Below are 20,847 nucleotides of genomic sequence, written 5' to 3'. Positions count from 1 at the left end.
AAGCAGAATTTTTATGATATGAATGTAAAAGTACAGGATTGGGTTTATGAAGTGGTGCACAGTGTCAGCTCAGCAGGAGATGGTGTATGTATAGAAATATAACCCAGAACTTTTAGGGTTTATTTGAAAGCAGAAACTGATTCTAAGGGTGGATTCACATCAGCCCTGTTTAGTCCGCTTTAATTCATCTCTAGTTCGATTGTCTAGAAAGTCTGGTTTGTTTTAGAATATGCGAATGCGTAATCAGACTCTGATGTGGACCAAAACAAGCGAACTCTGGCCCGCCTAAACGCAGAGTTCTCTGTTCGGTTAAAGCAGTGTTTCCCAAACTTTTTCAGGCTGAGAACCACTTAACCCATTTAACAAACACTCATGGACCACTTAACCTGAAAATGCCCCCGTGATAATGCATTTTAATATGCAATGCAACCTGAAATGATAATATTAGTCTTTTAACAGAGTCCTTTGTTAAGCTAGTTGTAGAGCCGCACTTTGAGCTCGCGTCACAGTAAATAAACAGTTGTTTACATGCAGTACCCCACGGACTACTAGGAGGCGCCCACGGACCACCAGTGGTCCACGGACGACACTTTGAGAAAGACTGGGTCAAAGTGAACTCTGATGCAGTTTGAATGCATATGTGAATGCCAAGTGAACCAGAGACTGCTTTGAAAGCAAGAAACAGACTATAGCGCAGGGCATTCTGGGTACAAACAAACAAAACAAACAAGTGACTCTAGCGCTAGCAGGAGAAATGACCTATGGTCTTTTACCAAAGACAAAAGAGAAACCCTACAACCACTAAAATCTGACTGCACTCCATTTTTGTTTCCATTTTGGAAAGAAGAAAGTTGCGCTCATGTCTTCTTTTGACGTTTTTGTGTTGTTTCCTTCAGTGGTTCTTGGTGCAGCGCCACTCCACGCAAGGAGGGGAACAAGTTTTTTTAAAGGGTCTGGTGAGTTTCACATGGTGTTGAATGCAAGCGAACTGCGTCCTCTGAATTAAACCAGGTCTACCAGACTATCAGGTGTAAAAACTCTCTAAATGTCTAATAAATCAATTAGCAACCTTTAGGATTAGAAATCCGATGTTTTCTCTTCCTTATAATGCCAATAAAGTATCAATAAACAAGCCCTGCTAAGCTGTATTGACACTGTATCGTGTGTTTCCTCTCAGTGGTATACAAACTCAACATATAGGGCACAGTCATTGACACTTGTAGTAAAGATCAATAAACAGCCTTAAAAAACAAAAGAAATGAAGGGAAACCACAAATGGTAATTACTAGAAAAAAGATTAATTTAACAAAACACCTAAAACCAACAACAAAGCATCCTGCCAATGTGGAAAGAAAGGGAGACTGAAAGCGGTAAATCCCATTAGGAGCTTGATGTTATTTTTTTTTTTATTTATGACGGGCATCTCCAAAATGTAATAGAAGAAATATGTTTGTTAAAAATAGCTGGATGAAGCTGTTAAAGACAGCCTGAGTACTTCATTACGACCTGAAGCAGAAATGCATCTGAGGACCTAATGCTTCACGGTTTTATACTCAGTCATTTTAATGAACACCTTACTGGCTGTCAGTTGTGATTGGCACGCTGTGTTTGGCTGGGAGGGTCGAACAAAAAGCGGCGTTGGGCGGGAGGGGAGGGGCGGGACGGCAGATGATGAGCTCTGGTTAGAGAATCAATGAAGGGGAACCGGTTTGACCTCTCACCTTGGCATATCAGCCTCAAAGTGCCTGACTGGCGAAGTGTAAAATCATTAAGCTGCTCTCTCTCCTGGAACTGTAGGTGTGTCTTTGCATTCGTCCTCCTTGACGGTAGTTGTTAAACTTACTTCCAGTAAATGTTTACGCCTCCTTTAGCAAACTTGTAACACAACATCTGAGAGGTTAAATTATACACAAGTGGACTCTAATTAGGTGACTTCCCAGGGCCACTGACTGCGCCGGATTTTATTTTGTGTCAATCCTACATGGACGATTCACTGGATTTTGATTTATCATAGCCTTAAGAGCAAGTACATAAAGACTTGCTCTAAGTCTGGTTGTTGCAAAACCTCCAGTGATTTCTAAAATTGGAATTGATTGAACAATTTGTCAGAACTTGACCTTGACCTAAGTGTCAAGGTCAAATTTACGTATACAGCACGGATCTGGAAATCTCCTTGTGGTAAAACCTCATGCAGAAAATTGCCTATAAGCTGAAAGCAACAAAATTGAAATATTAAATAATCTTGTCACATTTACCTTACAATATTCAGCATTCTTCTTACTGAGAATCGCTTCAAACTTCAAACAGGTTCAGTTGTGTTACTTCAATAGGAGAGGAAAACATCCCATAGTCGTACATCAACCTATCTGAAAGCCATAAAGAGTAAAAAAGCAGGAATAAAAATCTTAGCATTTATTTTGTTGTATAGTAATTGCTCATTTTTCTTATGGTGCCCAGCAAATTTGTCATTTCACGTCAGACGTTTGGGAAAACTATAAGAAGAATATTGCAGAATAATGGCATTGACACTGGACTGATTTGAAATGAATCACAGAGAATATCCGACCAAAGCTCAGTCGACTGATTCATCCTTTTAAAAAAAAAGAGTCATAAATAAACAGACACATTGCCACTTGAAAGTGGAAATAGATCATTCAGTGGACAGACTGATGAGCAAGAGATGAAACATGCGCACCAAGTCAAACAAGCATGCCATCTCTATCGATTTATCTACAAGCCGTGATTATTCTTTAAGACGTCTTTTCATGAAGGCTCACATTTTCCTTCGTGTCCATGTGAATCCTAACAAGCTTCAGAGTAAAAAAAAAAAAGAGATGATCAATGCTTTAGCACACAAACATCTCGTCATGTTACTAATTCTCTTCTGCAGGTCTGAGCGGGTTTCAGTTTCAGCATTCACGTTCATTTTCAGCTCTCATAGGATGTTTTCTTTCAAGTGATGGATGAATATGGCAAAAGAATTTCAAGATACGTCTGGAGGCATATAATAGAAATTAAAGGCAACAGAAACCGGCTGTGAAAAAGAATCACGTTCTGAGCCCTAAAGCCATTCTAGTCGTCTCCTATGGAGCGAGAATGCAGATGCTGATGCCTCGAGAAGGTATTTGGCCCTTACATAGTTGTTGCTCTTTGCTTCTTTGTCAAACTTTACTTGATCGTATCATCAAACAAACATCAGTGTCAGAAAATTGATCCATTGACCATATAATTGCGTAATTTGACATTTTGAAAATAAATCCGCTCAATGGAAAAGTGACAATTTTGGGGAAAAAAAATAAAAAATGAAAACTTGTTTTTGGATAAAGTTTTAGCATGGGATGAGATGTTTTTTCTTCTTTTTTGGCCCTATTGAAATGAGTTGATTTCACAAAACTGCAATAAAAACACTACGTTTGATATTCTTCATGGGTGACCTCTTGAGTAGCACATTTAAAAAATAATTCAGAACCACAGGTGCAACAAAGGGGATGCAACTGTTTGATCTTTTAGCTCTATGGAGGACACACTCACACACACACTAACATAGAGCTGGTCACCCCTGCAAAATATCCTGAGAACTCCAATCCCCCAGCCTCCACCCACTTACCGAAGCAAAAACAGACGACTTACACACGGCTCACAGCAGACATGGTGCTAAATTTTAGTTGTCAGACGGAGTCGTCGAGGCAAACGGTTTCTGCAACAATTCAGAACATCTGTTTGCTTCTTTTGCACCGAAACGTGACTTGGTTTTTGTTGTCAAACTGATTTCCACAGATGCAGACATGAGGCGTCTGGAGGATGACAGGAAGTTCCAGACCTGCTGACTCTCTTCAGGGAAGAAGCTTCAGAAGCATCAACATCAGAGGTGCACTAAACGTACTTGATGTATTGACAAGCAAATCTCTGCCAAGATACAATGCCTGGCAAAGGTATTTTTCCATTTTAGTTCAGCTTCCCCCCCAAAAAAATAGAAAACTATAGCTTGTACCTGTATTAGTCTTCTCTTTGATTAACCTAAACAAACCATTTGCGGTCGGAAATCACCTTGTTACGTGAATGTTGAGAACGCTACGCCTACATGATCTTCATTTAGGTTTTATCAGAAATCCCTTAAATATGCTAGCGACCTGCATTTGAAAACTCTTTACTTATGTTCTTGAAGACCTCCAAATAAAATCCAGAGCCACTAATTTCCCTTCATAATCCAAAAACACTTGCAGCTGCAGTTTCTGTACAATAAGCATATCATACCTTCAAGATTTTTACTCGTAGTACATTTTGAAAGTAATTATTTAATTACTATTCTCCTTCCCTTGAAAATTCTGCACTACTTTGATCACATAAAATTAAAAAGCAAGACACTGAGAGTCTAAAGACGGACGACTGGAGGGGTTACCAGTATTTGTGGCAACAAGAAGATTTTTGTTGAGCCAAATGATTGCTGGCTTGGTGATGTGGTTGTAAAGAGCTGCTCAAACGGAAGTCCAAAAAGCATCAGTGCATCTGTTCAGATGTGTGTGCGTGTGTGTGTGTGTGTGTGTGTGTGTGTGTGTGTGTGTGTGTGTGTGTGTGTGTGTGTGTGTGTGTGTGTGCCTCCCTCAGGGAGTGTGGGGGTTGTGAATATCCACGTGGGAACCTGTTATGCCATCACTGCGGGCGGGATTAGCCCCTCCTGGCAGGTGTTTGATCAGGTCGCCGTGGGAAATGGAGGTGAGCGAGTGACACTTCATTAATCCACGCGAGGCTCAGACCGCGCATCGTATTTATTGTGGCTTTTTTTTTTCTTTTCTGCTGCCGTCTGGTCGCTGACGGCTGATCTGTTGAAGCCGACAGGGCCGCTGCCAAAGCTCATGATGAGCTGATGAAGCTCGTATTTGGTTCAAATCTGTATTCTGTCTTCGGCGGTCTTACATCACAGACCCTCAGGCGCTTGACTTCAGTTCTGTATGTTTGCAGTCATATTCAATAAATTACGATACGCCTTCCAATGAGGCTCGTTTGGCCACTTAAAAGTAGCCCTTTGAAAATATTAAACTTCAAGCAGCTGTTAAGCATACTTTCCATTAAATCTGCATTTCTGTTTTTTATATTATTGGTCTGATGTAATATTCTAATCTTGAATATCATGTTTTTATTAAATTTTAGTTGAAATATCATCACAATTACTAGAAAAACATTCTAAAAGTTAAGTCTGTGTGCAACTAATCCATATAAAGAGTTTAATTTTTGTGTATCAAGTTACTAAAACAAATGAACTATTCAATAATCTCCTAATTTGTTCAATATGGCTGTACAGGAAGAGCAAGAACCAAGTAAATCCAGCCTACTGGGATAAACAAACGATCGGTCAATACTTTTTTTTATTATCTTCTTTTCTCCATCCAGTTGGTCTCAGTTGCAGCTGCAGCCTTCATAGCAAATAACACTGTTGATGACTCAGCTTTTAATGTAATTGCAAATGACTATGGGGACATCACACAAGCCTGGAGGCAGAAAGTGATTTACTTGGTTTTTAACCTTGCAGATTTGCTCGGAGACTTGATATTCACATGCACTAGATGTTTCAGGCTCCGTTTCCTTAAACATGAATTAGCTTTAATGTGTCTTTACAGTACACAAACATACAAACACCACACACTGTCCATTTGCAATCCAACACAGAAAAAACGCAAAAAATCGTGAAAGGAGGCTGTCCGTTCAGTTGAGACCAAATCGAATGTTTTCCATCTACATGCGAAGCGCTGTGTGCGTTATGTATTTGGGCTCGTTATTTACCCGTAGGGCCACATTCCAGTAAATGCGTCCTGACACAACTGGTGTAATGAAGTCAGGTTTGTGGTCTGCCTCGCTCACACATCTCTGTAGCTGTGCTCACACACTTTCACACTTTAAGATCAGGGCTGTACTCCAAAACATTGACTCCATTGTCCTTAAGCCAATTTGGAACTAATTTGCTGGTGTGATGAGTTATAACCGAGCTTTAACTCCCTGAATTATGGCTTGAGATGGCGTTTCTTATCTCATGATGTCATTTATTTTTTAATTGGACCATTTCAGTGGCCTTCTAAGACCTGCAAGCTTTCCGCCAAATCTAGAAAGGGTTGATTAGGCCAAATCTAACACGCCACCAGATCAGACTAAGTATTGTTTATTTTAAGTGATTTTTAAGATATACATACACCGGTAACAGCGATGGTAAAGACGAGTTAATCTAGTTTTATTTACAATAAAACGTCAGTAATCTTTTGCAGATATTTGTCTGTTTAAAAACATAATGGCATTTGATCATACATACAAAGCCTACAGAACGACTAACTTTTATTCAGGCCGCTGCTGTGTTTTCTTTGTTGTTGTTGTTATATTGCCAAAATTTCCTGTCAACTTTTAAAAACATTTAACACAAAAACGCAGTGGAGCAACTGGTGGACTGGCCTACCACTGAGCTTAGCCAGATATCTGGGGAAAACCTTCCAAATACTCACGGCTGCCTCGTTCTAGAGCACTGTGTATGTTCTGGGAGCCACTCGGGATCCCCACAAAACTGTTCACGTGCATTTGAGATTTCGTAGTGGAGCGTACAGATCGCACATTCCTTCACTTCCTGCAATCGGAAAGGGTTTTAGCATGTTTGATAAGCACCTAGCTCTGTTTCTGCACACCTGTTAGTGCGGGACAAAGTGGCAATCTGGCTGACGTGCGAACCTTATCAACTTGGTGTCGCATCCAAAACAGGTTTGATACAAACTCTGTTTCCCTCTGAGCTGCTTACAGAATACAAATACGAGGCCATATAAATGTTTGTCCCAGAGAGTATTTACAAATGTTCACCTACTAGTTCAAGTTTATTTCTATAGCACATGTCAGCAACAAGTGAGTTCGAATGCTTCCCATAATATAAACCTCATCATGCCACCTGGTGATCTCATAATGTAGAGCTGTGTATCATCTGCGTAGTTATGGTAGCTAATCCTATTTCCTGCTATAACCTGAGTTAGTGGGAGCATATAGATATTTAATAAGAGGGGTCCCAGGATTGAACCTTGGGGTTCCCCACATGTGACGTCTGTGCAATACAATGTTAACCAAGTTAAGTTCAGGTAAGACTTGAACCAGTTTCGTACTGGACCAGTCGATTCAGTAATATGTCATGGTCAACAGTGTCAAATTCTGCACTGAGGTCCAACAGAACCAACACTGTGGTTCTTCCACAGTCTGTATTTATGTAGCTTTTTATTATGTTTATCCATGTCTGTAAACAGCAAAACATGCCCATCTCTCACACTCAGAACCCAATTCCTGAATAGTACGATGGTTTGACATTCCCATAGTGTTCATATTGTACAGGTTTATGTGCGCTCTCTTAAATGTCAGGAGATTGTCACTATATGGGAATGTAAAGAAAAGAGACTAATCTGTCATTAGTGTTTTGCTGCTACGTTTAAAAAGTGCAGCTGCTAAAATATTTTCAAACACCTGGCAGTACTTGAGGATCTAAAAAAAGTAAATAGAGTTTACTTGCTGCTCTGTGGGAGTTTTCTGAAGTGCTTTGCAGTCGGACACAAATACTTTTTGTGGCACTGGTAGCTGGTTGTTATGGAAACCTTGAGCATGCTAGATATTTTCTTTTTCATTTTGCTCATTTTGTTACTTTCACGTAAATATTTCTGATATAAAGAAACAAAGAAAATATTCTGTACTTCAAATGTTTTGTTTTTGTAGGTGGTACTTTGGGAATCTACACTGGGATTCAAATAAACTCTTTGTTTTAGCGTATTAGCAGCACAAAAGGATTTACAGGCGACGTGTAACGTGTGAAGGAAAGGGATTCACCTCTCAACGAACTGGGTTGAGATTACGCTTCTAAAAATGTTGCTTTCATGGACACTAAGGCTCTGTCACCCAGACATGGTACGTCTGGAGCCAGACCTCTGTGATGCAATTGCGGGAGGTCACCTTGTCGTCAAGGGGAAAGAGAAATTAGAATGGAGAAGCAATACTGCGAGATGCACGTCAGAAGAGTCACTTTTGGACCTAATCCAATGCAATGAGATGAGCACGGGTATTTGTCAACATTTCATGGATTAGTTTAGAAAAATTTGCCTTGTTTTAACCCAATTCTACACATTTGGTTTGTCTCATGCTCACCTTAACATGTTTAGCTTTAAAAATCAATTTGCTCAGACACTCAGAGATGTAACTTTAAGAGAATTTCTTTTCCTCAATGTAGACTGGAAACAAAGAAGTCCAGCTCGTAATTATTGAAAACCTGTCAGATAACTTCAATTTAAAAAGTCCGCAGAGTAGCCTATGCTTTAGTGTTCCCTTAGTCTCTGAAGAAATAAAGAAAAACAAGATATTTACCCAACGGAAACTTGAGTAAAACATTCCACGACTGTCGAAACGTTATGAAGGCCCATCATCCAGAACTGACAATATGTAATGAAATTCTGATTTCAGATAGTTTTTAATTAACCTTAAGATGTCAAAACTTGCAAAAATATGTTCTACCATTTTAAAAATATCTCAGTCTCCATTTTAAAAAATTTCTCAGTCTCTGAATGTAAGTATCAATGCAGCACACACTGTATAATTAATTAATTAAGATCAGCGTGAGTCATTGCAAGCCATCACAAGGGAGGCTATTCTTGAATCAAACTTTTGTATTTATTTATTTTTTGTTCCTAAAGCTAAGTTTAGACATGTATGAGTTCTCCTGTTATGTTCCCAGTAAAATCTATTGCCTGCAGGCTTTAAAACGTGTAGCTTTAAAGGAGAATAATTGTCTAAATTAATATTGTTATGATGATGTTCCACCCTAACAATAATATCTATTTTTGTTTGTAGTTATTTTGGAGTTTTTCCTGGATAGGTTAATGTTTCCAAAGATAAATCTGACTAAGCACGTATAGCTGCAGACTTCGACAAATCCACGTTGTTCTTCTATTGATCATGTTACTGAAAACATAAGGTAATTCTGCTATATTTTGTTTCTTTTAGGACTCATTGATGCTTGTAACGACTTCGATGTGGTTCGAATACTTCAATGTATTTGAAAAACAAAGAAAAGAACTTTAAGTGACATGAAATTGAGTGTCTTGTGTTTTCACTGTTCTCTACACTGCTAAACATCTGCAATATCATCTGTCTAAGCACTTTGCATAGTAAGAAAGCTTCAGTGGCCAATCCAGTCTCTCTTTGCCATACGATACTAGACTATTGGGGGGGAAAAAATCCCAGAAAATACAGTTTTGTAAGCTGTACATAAAAAAGACAGCTTTTCGCTTCAAAACTGGCTACGCCGGTTACTGTCAGTTTCTCTCAGCAATACAGAGAATAAACTCAGAGCAGCTCTGCTGAAGAGCTCTAGCTTTGCTCAAGATCTTTAAATCAACACCAGAAGCTGTTTTGTATGCTTTATGCAGCTGATGGTTGCAGGTTATACGCAGATCTGAAAAGTTCCCTTGTCACATCACAGAGTACACCCCAATATGGTGCTCTAGTCTGGAGAAAGTTCATCAAAAGCGAGCTCTTTGAGCTCACTGCTTCTCGGGAGGAAAATGTGGGAAGGATGAATGAATTAGAAAGATCAAAGTACGAGTTCAATTTAAAGAGCAGAGACGAGAAAGTGCTGACCTGTGAAGGTCACGCGTTTGGACTTTGGAGGCGAATCATTGATGGCACTCAGGATGGCCAAACTTTGCTGTAGAGACCCAAGAGATACAGAGTGATATTTTGTGATATTTGGGTGTTTATGGAAAAAAACTGATCCAATATTAGCTTTTGTTCAGTATAAATCTGTGGTGAAATTATATATCTTTACTTAATCGAATGAGATGTAAACATGAGTCAGTGCTGTATTATTATCAAAGAACAGAGATCTGTCAAAGTCAATGAATTGTTAGCACTAAGTAGGATTTAAAACGGTCAAAAAGATCTTTAATACATTTAAATGTCACCAATCCACACTGAGATAATGTATACAAGTGGCTCTTAATAATAGTCCATTGTAATCCTGCAACAAAGTGGTTGGTACAATGAAATCACTTAAAGACCAAGACATTTAATAGTCTGTAAAGACACAAAGAAACGCCGAGAAATCTTTTGCCAATGAGAAACAGAACAGTAATTATAATGCAGAGTTTGTCTGCCGGCAGAATAAACATTGCATTTCGAATCCAGATGGATGTTCTGCATATGTTTTGTGAGGCTTGATGTTGTAATTTACTGGAGGGATAAAATAAAACTTTTACACTAATGCCTCCCTGGGAGGTTTTTGAAGAGAGGGGCCAATTACAAGGCCTCAGATATGACTATGATGCCACGTCTGCTTTCTTTTAAGGCATGTTTGATAAACACAGGATTTTTATAACAACTAAAGGTAACATACTTACTTCATTACTTGACTTAATTTTTGCCTTGTCTCCTGAACTATCTTTGAACCAACCAGTTACTCTCTTCGATGTTTTCCCAGCACTTGCCACTTTGTTCATATATCAAATTAACGACGATATTGTTAAATATTTGAGTCTCAATTGCAAATCATTTGCTTGTCTCTTAATTAGACGAGTGAATCTATTGTGGTTTGTTTGATTTTACAAAGGATTTAGGCTTTGTAAAATCAATGCCTAAATGCTGTTTATGTTTCATTAATTTCAATGAAACATGGCATTTGGCATTTTTCTGTTTTCATCTGTCAACATTTGAACATTTTCCGATCTGTTGTGTATACGTATTTCTCAGAGTTATAGGGAGCTGAGCCAAAGGGGGAAAAAGGAGTAGTCCACATTGGAAAAGCCATATTAACAGGATCTGACTTAGTATAATTAAATTCAAGGTAGTTTCAAAAATATCAGTTTTACAATATTTGTTAATAGTAAACCTCTTACAGGTATGACCTGTTTTAAATGAGTAGTCAAGTAACTATTAGTGAAGAGTCGCAAAGGCATAGTTGCTAAAAATGACAAATCCTATAATCACAGACACACTGGGTTGTCCTGCTCCCCTTGAATGTTGTTTCACAGTTTGACAGATAAATAAATAGCATTTTGTTGAATAGGATTAACTTCCAAGTTTTTGACTGTTAGTTAATTCCCTCCCATACACGCACAGTAAAACTGTAAACACACAGAAAAAGGAAAAACAAATAAACACATCTTAGATTTAGCGTTTTTGAATGTATGCAGGGTGGGTGTCCACACACCCCTAAAGTCTTAAATTTGTGTTTCTAAGATAAGACCTCAAAATATCATAAATTCAATTAAAAATGTAAGTTGGCCTTAAATATGTTGATCACAGGTCTTAAATTTTGTTGCCAGAACAATTTCATTTAGACTTTTTCTTAGGTGATTTTTTTTGTCAAGCAAAACTTTGACATGCAAACGTCTTCATTGCCAGGTGGTTGAGGCTATCAACATCTAGCTGCTAATATAGCCTTTCTAGCTAGCTAGCTTTTTTGCGTCTGTCATTGGTAAGTTCAAATTTATCGCCAGTTGGCTGGACGACATTTGTTTTTGCCACTGGCTGACCCATATGAGTCTTTATGTAGAACAACCTTTAAGCTTGGCACTATGGTAGCTGCAGAGACCCAATTTTCATTATGCTTTATTGCAATGCAGCAAGTTCCCCCAACCATCCCTTATATTTATATCTTTTTCTGTCTTAAATTTTATTCAAGGTGGCCTTAAAAAGTCTTAAAATCTTAAATTTTACTTGTTGAGACCTTCAGATACCCTGGTATGTAAAGGATGTGTTGCAATATGTTATTTTGGCTACAAAAGCTTAGCACCACGACTGCTGTATGAAGACAACATTTATTTAAAGTTACTGCTAATGATTGATCAATACTGTGATGATTGATTAGACAGACTAATTCTAATACAGAAACATTACATTCGGAATGTGTTTGAATATCTACAGGGATATGGACAATAATGTGAGGGAAAGTTCAGCTACTTTTAATTGAAACTGTTTGGGATTAATAAAGTTGCATCCCAGCATATATTTTGCAATGTATGCTGGGATTTTAAAGAAAAACTCATGTCAACATCTAAATGTTAAAAACTGAGCAAGATCTTGTGAAACGTCACATTTTGTTACGTCTTTCAAGTATTTTCATCAGTTTTGAACATTTCCTTTCTGAATGTACTGAAATCGATTAGGTGGGGTTCTGTCCTGTTTGCTCTGCGACGTCAGGGCGCATTTCTGTTGTATTTTTAAAAATATCCAGTGACTATACTTTAATGGAATTTCAGCTCTGAGCTCCCTGAAGTGGTCATTTAATTATAAATCTAGTTTTTTTTTCTTTTTTCTTTTACATGTTTGTGTGCTTTAATTTATTTAAGAGGACATGTTGTAATCTGCTTCTCCGACCCGTTCTCCATTTGGAGTTAAAGGTCAAAGTCATTCACCAGTAAGACGATGCCAACTAACAATAAACAAAAGGACAGAAAAAAGAACGAACAAACTCTGCAGAATTTTAAAAATTTGCACCTATCGTTTCTTTTCTCAGAGGTTTTTGAAATGTAAGGGAAAAAGTTTGTACCGAACTATTGGACAGACGTTACTGCTGAAACAAACTCAGTTTCTCCAAGGTGGCAGGAAAAATGTCAGAGTTCTGGTTTATGTTTTTTTCATTGAATGACATGTAGTCCATGTGCGACCGATGTGATTGACCTTGCTTGATGGTCAATCAAGCATGGTTGACCATCTGTTTTTATCCACTGGCTTATTGAAAAAAAAAGTACATAAAACTGCAAGTAACTTTGCATATATAGTATAAATAGTGTAACACTGGGCCTTTTGTTGATTCATGTTGCATCAGAAAAGATTAAACAATTCAACAGTCGATGAAAGCTTTCTGCTGATTTCGTGGAGTTACTTAAAGTTCATTGAGATAAAAAAAAAACCATCAAAGGGAGTCGGAGGATAAAAACTTGATGAGGATCTGGACGTTCCGATGGCTTTCCGTGGACGGCTTGTTTGGATCTGTTTGGAATTGGATAAGCTTCATATGAGAAAGAAACAAACGTCTACATATCTCTGATACTTTTGTTGGTATTTTTTTTTTTTTGCATTTTTCTGGGATTTTTTTTTCCAATGCTGCTTTAATTGGGTTTCATTGTGAAAGTCAAGTTATGCAGCAAAACAGAAGTAATAATTGTGCCTCTAATATTTTTGCAGTGTTGATAAGTAATGTAATTTTTGGGACACAGCCTTGAAATGTGTAGAACTAGCTACTTTTTTAAGACCAGTCTACCGTCACACTGTGTTTCCTTTCCCACTCTACCTCCTTTCCCCCAAAATAATTTCTCATTCTCTTAAAAGGTCACATTGTTGGAGTCGGTGCTTTCTACATGGAACAGCCATAATTACCTTGCCTGTTCCAGGGCTTTGAAACTTGTGACTAAAAATGGGTTCTGTTCTTTGCTTTTTTGAACCAGTTGGAATGAATTTTGTCAACATACATCTTTGCTGGAGGGGGAAAGAAAAACATATTTCAACAGGACCAAACACAGAAAAATGATTTCTGTAGATGTCTAATTCGTGGCCATCTAAAATCAGATGGTATGATGCAGCATTTGTGCTTAATGAATGTAATAATTATTGATTAGTGAACAAAAAAGTTGATTTTGTAGTATTTTCTTCGCCTGATCTGTGACTGACTGTGTTCTTCGTAACATCCCGTTGATTCTCTCAAGCAGAGTGTTATATAGATCATTAAACTTGCTATTTGTAATTCCTGCACTGTAAGTAACTGGCAGCAGATTTTACTATACAGCGTCTTAGAGAGGGGCAGACAAAGCACTTAGAGACTGATGGATGAGACATCTAGCCAATGGAATTATGCTCTGAATGTGGCGGCAAGTCTTCTTTGTAATTGATGCAATCTACATAAATGTCCATTATGTATCCGTTAAAATAACCAGGCAATTCAAACAATGCACAAAGCAACGTGTGGCAGTCCAGACAGCGTTTCGCCATAACCGTCGCCATCAAGACACAAAAACGCCGTAACAATCTGGGACTTTTGTAGGAGATGCTTGGATATGAAATTAGATTTTCTTACTTTGAAAACGATGTCTGGAATCATGGTTTAGCGCTTTACTACTTCTTCAAAAGAGAAAGAAGTAACTTGTGGAAGTAGCTTTAGTTGTGGTATAGATATGATTTTACCTGAACTTTTGACTGTTGTCTAAGTAACATTTGAGTCTAATGAGTGTAAAGGCATTGGAGCAGTTTGTACATGCTTAATCAAATCCAATCGGATTTGATTAAGCAGTTTGTAACTTTTCCTAAAGTTACAAACTGCAGCTCTAACTGGGACTTGAGAAACATGGACATCTCTGATGCATTAGCTGCATTTACATTAAGATAAAAAAACACAATTGCAGTCTTTCCATTAAATAAGAAACAGAATTAAAATTGCACATGAATATGTTTCTTCACTCAATAAGTCATTAAAAATCATGATCCTGCTGCCACTTTCTGGCGTCTTCTTTGTCATTTCTGCCAGTAGTAACGTCCTGTTGTTGATCACGCCATTTTATGGTCAATGGAAATACAGCTATTGATAACACAAATGATAAAAATGATACAGAAGAGGTATGGTGATTGACAAACGGTGTTATTAAAGTTTGAATGCATTTCAAAGACATTGAACTAAGAACACATAAAACCACAAACGAATATTTTCAAACTTCTGATTGTTTTTATTATTATTACTAATTTTGCCCTGGCTGCATAGTCATGACAGTGGGAAAGAAAATAGTTCTATCCACAAATGGAAGGAGTAAAATAATCAGTCTCATCTGCTCATGAGCTGAATCCTCCAAAACCACGACTACAGCGCTTCTTCTGACTGACGCCAGATTTTCTCATTACTCCGTCTGCGGCAGCGAGAAGCCCGGTCAATCGGAGAGTGAAAATGGGCAGAAAAATGCCCGGCTGCAGTGCCTCCGGCGAGTTTCAATTACATAATAATTAAGAAAGATGTTTCTTTCTGTTGGGTACTTCCATGAAATATTACAGACACGAGGAAATACGTGAGGCTGTTCCCTCTGTGTCCGGGTCCACCGGGTCAGTTACTCCATCGACTCGGTGATTAGCGCGTCACGGCGGCTGCGGAACAGCGCGTCGGGGTCTCCTCATTGTGCATGCTGTGTGTATTTCTCTGACCGCCACACAGCGCCTGCAATGTGGAGGTCGAGACACGCCGAGGCATCTCGCATCTCACACCGGTATAAACAATATACAAAGTTATTTGTATTTTTTTCACATTTTTTTTGCACACATAACATGCTCACAGAAAGACAGAACAATGGCTAATCAGTTTCGACTCGGGTAACATGTTGAAACTGAAAGTTGCTTTCTAACAACATTCAGTACCATTTTATTTAACAACTGATAGTAAATTAAGCAACATGAAAATAAAAAAATGTTTCACATCGTACCAGTTGAACTCACACGAGCTTCATACCTTAGCTAACTAGAACCGCCGCTATTTTCTCTTTCTTTAGTTTTTTATGACAAACGGCAAATAAACCATCAAAGAACTCTATACAAACTACTGTATCTACTATATTTATCTACTGTGTATTGGAAGAAACCCGAGTCGTAACTTTGCTGTCCTGACTGACCTTTTTTTCTTGTTCTCCGGTTATATCATCATTGCTCTTCATCTACATTTTTTTCTTTATTAAAGCGAATGATCTCCAAGGACAAGATTCTTTTTCTGTGGCAGTTCAGAAAAATCACACCATCTTTGAAACGAGAGTAACCGCACTGCAGTCTCACTGTGGCGCCTCTGCGGCACAATGACCTGTGTCAGATCCCAATTAGGCGGCACAGTGATGCAAAGCTTCACAAATTGTTGGGGCTGCCCAGAGTTGTTCATGCTCACAGCCTCCGAAGGCTTTCAAGTGAAGTGAGAGACTTCACCTGATGTCGTGTCTGACATCCTGAACCATCTTGAACGGTGCGTCCCCTTCCATTTAGTAAGAACAACGCTGCAGCAGCATGGCGGCGCATGTTTTACATCGCTGACTGCGATAACCCTTCATCCGGTTTATTTGATTTCTCATTGCTGTAATGTTCTCAAGCTTTGCTTGCACAGTCAGCCCTTACTGTTTAATCAGGAGTTTGTTAATTAGTTTTGCATATAGCAAGCTGGTCCTATGGGAAACAGGAGTTTCAGCTAAGAGAAACAGCCTGCAGAGTGTTTATACCCATGTTCACATTGTGTCACTTTGCAATCATAAATGTATTTGACGTATTTATCTATCAAATAAAATCCCTTTGATTAGACAAAAAGGAGTAGAAAATTAAGCTGAAATAAATTTAATTTTTTTTTCTAATTTTTTTATAAAGAATATGAAGAATTTAATGTGCATTTGTTTTTAGCCTCATGTTACTTTAAAAACCCATTTTTTCTTTACATCCCCAATTAGTAAAATAAGTTAAAAAAAGACAAGTGACAAATTAAAATTTAGGTTACAATGATCACTGACACGGGATTGAGATAAGAAACTTCTAGTTGTCTCCTCTTGAAAAATGGTAAGATACGTTTTTAATTCAAAGAGAGTTCTTCTTCTGTCCACAAGGAGCAACCAGCGCACTGGAAAGCTGAACATGAGTCAAATATATTCTGAGAAACATAAGTTAAAATTCTAGTCAATAATTATTTTTTACATCTAGAGGTGGCTGAGCTAAACGGCCATAAAAATGACTTTTTTATTCTTTTATTTTTGTGAATTGTCCTTGGATTTTGAGGACGTCCACATGAACGGTTTAATTCAAGTAAGTAATTCACACACACACACACACACACACACACACATCTTCATTGTACTTAGGAGCTCTTTGATTGCAAATTAAGATTGCAGCTGGAGACTTAACGTCAAGAGTTGGACTAAAGCACTCACTCCTTCAAGTGTTTTCCCTACTGAGACCCATGTTACCCACCCCCTTGTATTAACAAACCTGTTGCTACTTGAATATTGTAACTAAAATCTGGAGCTCCAGATTAAATTATCTTTTAAAATATGTATTATTGCTGTTTCCGCAAAGTAAATTACAGGAGGAACTTAAGAAATACTAAATGTCCCTGAGGAGAGTCGCTCAGCTCTACTTTGAAGTGCCTCAATCTGCTGAGTCAGTGGCTAAAAATGAAATAACGATGTTAAAAATACAGTGCTAAAGACTTTTTGATACAACCTGATGAACAGCTTTTTAAGCAACAGCCCAACTGAAAACATATCAAAATAATAAAATAATCTTATGAGGCGATTTATGGGTCATATTAAAACAAAGACGACGTACGCTAGCATTTCAACAAACACCTCTCCATGAAAACATCATATATGAGTTTACTGAAGACATTTTATGATGTTCAAAATAAGGTGCTAACTTTATGAAACTAGAAAACATTTTTTTAAGCAACACCTCAACAGGAATCACATTTTAATATATGAGGTGATTTATCTGTCTTATTGACACGGAGACGACATATGCTAGCGTTAGCATACCAGCAAACGGCTCTCCATTAAAGCGTCACACATGAGTTTACTGAAGACAACTGAGTACACAGCAAAAATAAAAATGCTTATAATTTTCTTTTGTATTTGTTCAAACACAAAATGTACCTAAATATACATTAATATGCACGCTAAGTTCTACGGTCTACCTTAACTTTGCTAGTAAGGGTGCAGCCAATAAAGGGCCAGTAAAATGAATGAGCTGCTTTGCAAACGTTGGCTAACGTTGTCATGTAACATTGTATCTAGAAATTGTACCTATTTTTGAATGGCTTATATATCCTCTACGGAAAAATGTGCAAATAAGCAATTTTTCCATGAACAATTTGAATTTACGTGCCACAGAAAAAATCAGAGAACAGGTTAAATACTAAACTGCGACTAGGCAAAGGTCCACGATATGCCACTGAAACAAATTGTAGATTTAGTGAAGTTTAGGGTAGTTTGTGACATAAGGCCGCTCACAATTTGTAAATGTTTGGCCAAGTTTTCATCAACTCTAAATAAGTGAGTGGAATTTGATATAAGCAAATGGTAAAAGACTTGGGTCACTTCTTGATACAACCTTTATCTTCTTTAAATCTTACACAAATGGTTGTACAACTAAAATAAAAAACTAAATAAAAAATAAAAACAGTATGGTGACAGTTGGGAGGGGGATACGCTTTACTGTTTGCATATTTAATCCAAACATATTTAATATTCTGATGGTTTTAAGATCAAGCAAAGAAAGGTAGATTTAGTAAAAATTAATTTAAGAGTATAATCTACTTTTGGAGTAACTGCCATCATTGTGAACTTTTCCATTCTGATAATGCTCTGCAGAAATGATACACTGCACAATGGAGCAATGGGATTAAAACAAAAAGCACAAAATGGCCTCTTTTAGCACGTGGGAGGGAAATTATACAACTGCCGACGATAAGAAGGCTGATAAAAGTAATAAATAGTTGGTGCTGTTTTTAGGATGAAGAGGAGGAAGCAGCTGTTGTTTAAAGCTCTCATCCAAAGAGGGATAGGAATAGATACAAAAAAAAGGCTTCCAGGCTTATTTTGTTCTGGAGCAAACTGTGGGGAATAAATTCTGCTTCAGGAATGACTGATAGATGGCAGAACTTTCTGTTTCACCGATGGTTGATCTCATCTCTTTCTCCTTCGTCGCCGGTGGAAGTTTGATCCCTTTTGAAGTTTTGTTCCATTTTGAATTTTACACGAATGTTCAGAGTCTGCACTTGTAAATGCACGCTTAATCCCTACGCCACTCTTGCGGCCCCGTTGCAAGCAGACTAGAAAACTGTCATGTCTTTTATGCAACACATTTCATTTCAGTACTAATTCATGCTTGTCTGTCGTGAAGCAAGAGAGGCTTGCAAAGGAAAGGACCTGCAGGCGAAGAAAGACACATACGATCCTCCTCAGTGTTTTTAACATCTAGTCAGTCACTTGGATGGGTTAGTTTTGTCTTTTAACTGATAGTTTAAATAATCTTTGTAATTTAAATGCCAACTGGATTTCATCGGTCAGTGCTAATTTGCTCTTTTTTGGTGTAAATTTGTCAAAAAAGCGTCTGCCACTATTTAAGCTTCCCATGTCGAGTTCCCAACATTAATTTCTGAATTACTTTTCTACATCAACATCTTTCATTGCCTCAAATCTTTTTTATCATAATTTGTGAGTTAAACAAGTACAACAGCATCTTGTTGGTCATTGCAGTCCCTAACACTGAAATAACTTTACTGTTAGAAAAATCTTTGCAATGAAAGGGTTATTAAGAGTTAAGGACACTCGTGTTGACAGTTTCGTGTATTTTCTGGATATCTGACTTTTTTCACACGAATAGTGGCACTGCGGAGTCTTTCGTTTGTGATTTTGAAAATTTGACATTAGATTTTAGTTATTTTAGGACCATGTATCCCTCAACACTGGCAGCGGATCTACTTTTGGCAATGGCTAAAAAATAAATAAATAAAGACATCTAACTGGAACAACTGAATTTGCTATCAGTCGTTGAAGACATTTGTAAATCAGTTTAAAAACCATTTTCAAGTGTTTTCCTGTCCCCTCTGCTCACCCGGTAAACTCTGAGAAGAGCATAAAATCTGGTGTCTTGAAGTTACCAGTTGGTGTGTCAAAGCTGTGAAGCCGTGCACCAAGACAATCAAACTCAAGTAGCCACAAAAAGAAATTCAACATTTTAGCTTGGACAAGTCCAAACTTAGCCATGTCCAACGAGGGCCCACCTTCCTACGCAAACTCACACTTAAAAAATACTCATGAAAATAAACTTTCATACCTCAGAGCCAGACACCAGGCCACACACACAAGCACGTATAGTTATCATACGAAATTATTCATATATTCAGAAAGAGCTGACTCAGGTTATGAAACTTCTCCTGCACTGATCCAACCCACGCTGTACCAGACACATCTGAATAGTTATTTGGGCTGTAAATGGAGAGCAGAACAAACTATACGTGACGTCTGCATGCCTTCCAGACTTTATGCTCGACAATTTAAAGATCTTGTTGCCTCTTGTTTCTCAGGGGATTTTAAAAAAATGATCTACATCTAAAGTAAGTCTGTTTGAGCAGCAATATTGGAGGACATCTTAAATAGTTTACTGAACATATTTGTTTGATTGCTACTTCTTACCCCCTTCTTTGTTGGTGAATATTCGCTCAGTAAGTTTAGTGCAGAGTCGTTCTTAACTATTGTACTGATTCCAAAGCAGCACAAACCTGATGTGCAGCTATAGGAGAGTCGGCTCATAAAATGTTTTCTGGGTGTAGAAACATCCAGAAAACATAGAGGAACCCAGATTCCTGAATAAGTTTAATGCTGTTCAAAAAGTCATAGTCATAGAAACAGGTAGAATGTGATACTGTTTTTTTGGTTTTTTTTGCCTGCCCTCTGCATTGTCGGCTCTTCCACAATACCCTGAATGAAATATGATGTGTGGAGACAGGACAAAGAGTAATGACATTTAAACAGGGTTTTTTTTTCTACAACAAGGTCCTGCAACCTTCACAATCCACAAAGCCACTTTCACCCTCAGTCAGGCTAAATAAAACTCTTTCAGAGCCACAAATGACTAAAATATATTTTTAAAAATTGACAAAATGCAAAAATGTGGTCTACTTTTAGGATTCTAAAACAAATTGAACGTCTTCAATAGGATGTTGATGTTTGTGAAAAAGCTTCTGATTGGAAAAGAGATTTAAACAGACGTTACTGGTGCTTTTAGCACCAGTCTGTTGTGGAAATTAAATGCAATTATTACACAAAAAACACTGAAGATTTTCTAATACTTGCA

The 20,847-nt window shown here is 37.8% G+C and overlaps 1 protein-coding gene across 2 annotated transcripts in view; it reads left to right on the top strand.

Annotated features, from left to right (window-relative positions):
* Positions 1-20,847, top strand: part of htr2cl1 (5-hydroxytryptamine (serotonin) receptor 2C, G protein-coupled-like 1) — a 166,989-nt gene that overhangs the window by 32,132 nt on the left and 114,010 nt on the right. The window contains exon 2 of one of the 2 annotated variants that reach the window (XM_016676238.1): positions 3,778-3,868. The gene's annotated coding sequence lies outside the window, so the exon portion shown is untranslated. Of the gene's footprint in view, positions 1-3,777; positions 3,933-20,847 lie in introns of those variants that run through there. The other variant, XM_007561729.2, reaches the window with a different exon arrangement.

The sequence above is a fragment of the Poecilia formosa genome, unplaced genomic scaffold (assembly GCF_000485575.1).
Source record: "Poecilia formosa unplaced genomic scaffold, Poecilia_formosa-5.1.2 Scaffold130, whole genome shotgun sequence".
Classification (NCBI taxonomy): Eukaryota; Metazoa; Chordata; class Actinopteri; order Cyprinodontiformes; family Poeciliidae; genus Poecilia; species Poecilia formosa.
Note: the sequence above shows the minus strand (reverse complement) of the source record. Positions and strands in the feature narration are given on the sequence as shown.